General features: G+C 42.1%; 1 long non-coding RNA gene across 1 annotated transcript; it reads left to right on the forward strand.

Annotated features, from left to right (window-relative positions):
• Positions 1 to 788: 788 nt before the first annotated feature.
• Positions 789 to 3,180, forward strand: LOC138802042 (uncharacterized). Its single transcript, XR_011364666.1, has 3 exons — positions 789 to 875; positions 1,233 to 1,435; positions 2,904 to 3,180. It is a non-coding gene; the product is annotated as an uncharacterized lncRNA (long non-coding RNA).
• Positions 3,181 to 3,961: the final 781 nt, after the last annotated feature.

Raw genomic sequence — 3,961 nt, forward strand, 5'->3', positions numbered from 1 at the left:
TATCTTTATACAATAAGGCTATGTTCACACTGCGTAAGAGTCCGGCCGTAGTGCGAACCGCGAATATACGCACGTAGTTTTGAGGTTGATGCGTTCCCTTGAAAGTATATGATATACGCCCGCACAATGCACACTACGTATGAGCTTACGGCCGGATCGTATACGGCGCCGTGAAAAATGAGCAAGACCATTGTTTGAGGACTGAAATTTTCCAACTCACGGCCGTGGATTTCCATGCGGTCCCGTACGAAGTACTTATTTCAGCCAAATTGAACTTGATTTTTCGGTCCAAAAGGTTCTGTGTGGTTTACGGGGCTGGGCGAAGATTTCCAAGTAAATGACCTGCCTCAGATCGCTTCGAAACAAGCTAGGGAAGCATAACTGTACTGCGGGCGTATGTTTGGGGTTCGTACGCATCCGGCCGCATGTTGATTTCTCCCACGCCCGTAGTTTCAGCCGCACATGTACGGCGGCGTACGAAATGCGTCCGGACTCATACGCAGTGTGAACATAGCCGCAAAGTGTAAAAAAAAAATATTTTTTGTGTCACCACATAGGCATCTGAATTTACAACATAGTGAAATGTGTTATTTTATTGGACAAGTTGTAGATTATATAAATACCACTTTGGGATACTTATAAATTATGACTCATCGACTTTTGCAATGGGAAAAAAAAACACATCATTCTTATTTAACAAATGTGCTTTTTTTTGCCATGTGGTGCATAGATATACAATATTATCTTTCTTATATGGAATATTATGATTGTGACAGTGACAAATATTTATTTCATGCACATATGATGACATCATGATCACATAAGTTCACAGGTCCTGCACCTAGGGGGCAGTGTAACAGCAGTCTGTAGAAGAGGTAAGAGAACTCTTGACACTCTTTGTGTCACCTCCATAAACGGGGGGGGGGGGGGGGGGGGGGGGGTAGCTGTCATTGGGAGGAGTTATTGGGTATCAATGCTGATTTTGGGAAAGGTGGAGAAGACAGTAATGTTTCTAGTGCAGAAGAGGTGGAAATGGAGACTGTGGTCAATGGCACTGCTGGCAGGGTATTTTGTGCTGCACTGTACTGTTTTGCACTGCAGGGCTTAGCAATGTTCAGAAATCCCCAGGGGGAATGAATACAGCACTGGTTGCTCACATGCAATGCAGACCATTAACATAGTGAACAATTTATCCTCTGAAGCGTGGATTAAATTGTGCTAATATGCTGTAGGGATCAGCGCCTCAGAGGAGAAATCCCTCCTGGGGGCATTGCCTGAAGACAAGGAAAGCAGAGAGGAAGAGGCATCACAGGCCTAGGGCACAGACTCATTGACATCGCTCTTCTGGATTACAAGTGTGGCTACAAAGAAGGCACCAGACGCAATTTGAACCTTGCTATGGGAAAGGACTTGATGTCAGCTAACCAGTGACAAGGTGCCAGTGGTTTGTGGAATGGGGGTTTGTGGGTGGGTGCCCCTGAGGTCAGACCTTCGCTGATTTACTTATCTTGTGCCATAGACAGACTATAAACAGAGAACAGGCCAAAGACTGAAATTTCTCCTAAATTCCTGGCTTTGGTCTCAAAAATCTGACAGATAATTTGTATGTATGTAATAGGGCCTTAAAGGACAACTCCTGCGGGACCCCCCCCCCAAAAAAAAAAACACACAGACACACACAGACACCATACTCACCATCCCTCCGGTGACGATCGCCACTCGATTCGCCCTCCGTCCACCTCACCGTCACCTGCGTCCGCCGTCCAGCGATGTCTCTCACTTCCGGGTCCATGGGAGAGAAAAGGCTGCCAGTGCGCTTGCGCACCGGCAGCCTTTTCATTGGCTGGAGCGCATCACATGGCTTCCAGCAAGCTCAGCCAATCAGGGCTGAGCAAGCTGGGAGCCATGTGATGCGCTCCCGTTCACTTTCCATAAAGACGCAGAGGAAGAAGAAGACCCGGACCGCCCCCCGGCTCTGACGTCGTCGGAAAGTGGGGGAAGGGGGCCAGACCGGTTATTTAACCACATTACAAAGTTATATAACTTTGTAATGTGTGTTAAATAAGCCAAAAAATTTTTTCGTGGGAGTTGTCCTTTAAGGGTTTATTCCCACGCTCCCTAATCCATGGAGGCTATGGAGTGTAAAGCTGCAATGTGGACTCACAACTCCAAGTTTTATGTATCAATATGATGCCTGGAGAGGATAGGTGTTCGTGGGAAAGTACTGATACAGCCGTGCGGCTATAATCTTTGTGGTTTAAGAAGTGTGGGAATAAACCCTAAATGCTTAAAAAAGCAGAGCATGAGAATCTGGAATATGGCTGCTCCTATACCAATGTACAAAACAAAAAATAAATGACAATAAGTAAAAAAAAAAAAAAAATAGGTGACACATTCACTTTAACGAGATTTTGTATGAGGATTTGCTACTGCTCTGGACAGTTCCTGTCAAGGACAGGGGTGGCAGCAGAGACCACTGTGTCAGACTGGAAAGAATGCACCACTTCCTGCAGGGCATACAGCAGCTGATAAGTACTGGAAGACTTGAGATTTTTTAAATAGTTGTAATTTACAAATATGTATACCTTTCTGACACCAGTTGATTAGAAAAAAAAAATCTCTCCAGAGTACCCCTTTAAGACTGATCAGTTTGCATATCTAGGTGTTTGAAATCACTAAAAGATCAGTAAAATGTTGCTTTGAATATGAAAATGTAAATATGATAATATGTAAATGCTTCGGTATTATTTATTGGTGTTCACGAAGCATCCTTAATGGCCATTAGTCAGTGACCTCCATTTAGAAGACTGACATTTTAAGGCCTAGTTTGTATACACCATAATTATGTTTAACCTTTAACAAAGTTGCTTTATAATGCATTGTCATTTTAATTTTTTTTTCAGACAAATGTTTCAAGAAGGTTAAGAAGTCAAGATATTGAAGGCTTTGCTCCGGGATCCTTTCCGTCAGCCTCATGAATGACAATGGTGTCACCACATTGCGGCTCATCTGCAGCTCTTTATTTATACTGAGGGACAATTTATAAATGCGCGGATTAGCATACATAAAGTCATTTGCAACTGTTTGGATAAACACATCCATTGCTTTTCCGGATTCTGAAGGCTAAAAACTTGCCGCATTGTCAAGATGTATTCATGAAGTGTGACATTGTCTGGTAAATCTCCATATATTCTCCAGTACTTCTTGGTGGATTTTATGTAAAGTAACAACATGTAGGTTATTTGGGTACCCTACAGCACTATCAGGTTATGTTCACATATGTATGCTTTAGTATATGAATTTATGCTGATTGTTACATATTTATTGCATATTTTCCAGATTTTGAACTAAGCACAGGTCACAGAGCGTGCCTAGAACATTCTCCTCTAGAAGTCAACGAGACTACTCCAGTCTATTTTTTCCTATTCTCATGTTTCTGCTGTAAACCATGTCTCTAAATGCTTTAACCCTTTCTGGACTGGGCTAATTTTCGTTTTTGCGTTTTCGTTTTTTCCTCCTTGTGCTTAAAAGGCCATAGCACTTGCATTTTTACACCTACAGACCCACATAAGCCCTTATTTTTTGCGTCACTAATTGTACTTGGCAATGACAGGCTGAAATTTTGCATAAAATCAGAAAAAAATTATATGCGCAACGAAATAAAAAAAAAAAAAATTCTTTGGGGGGGGGCTTCGTTTTTATGCTGTGTGTCCTATGAAAAACTGACATGTTATATATGTTCCTCAAGTTGTTACGATTACAACGATATGTAACATGTATAACTTTTATTTTATGTGATGCTTGTAAAAAAATCAAACCATTGTTAACAAATATATGTTCCTTAAAATCGCTCCATTCCCAGGCTTATAGCGCTTTTATCCTTTGGTCTATGGGGCTGTGTCAGGTGTCATTTTTTGCGCCATGATGTGTTCTTTCTATCGGTACTTTGATTGCGCATATG

Source organism: Dendropsophus ebraccatus, chromosome 9, assembly GCF_027789765.1.
Source record: "Dendropsophus ebraccatus isolate aDenEbr1 chromosome 9, aDenEbr1.pat, whole genome shotgun sequence".
Taxonomy (NCBI): Eukaryota; Metazoa; Chordata; class Amphibia; order Anura; family Hylidae; genus Dendropsophus; species Dendropsophus ebraccatus.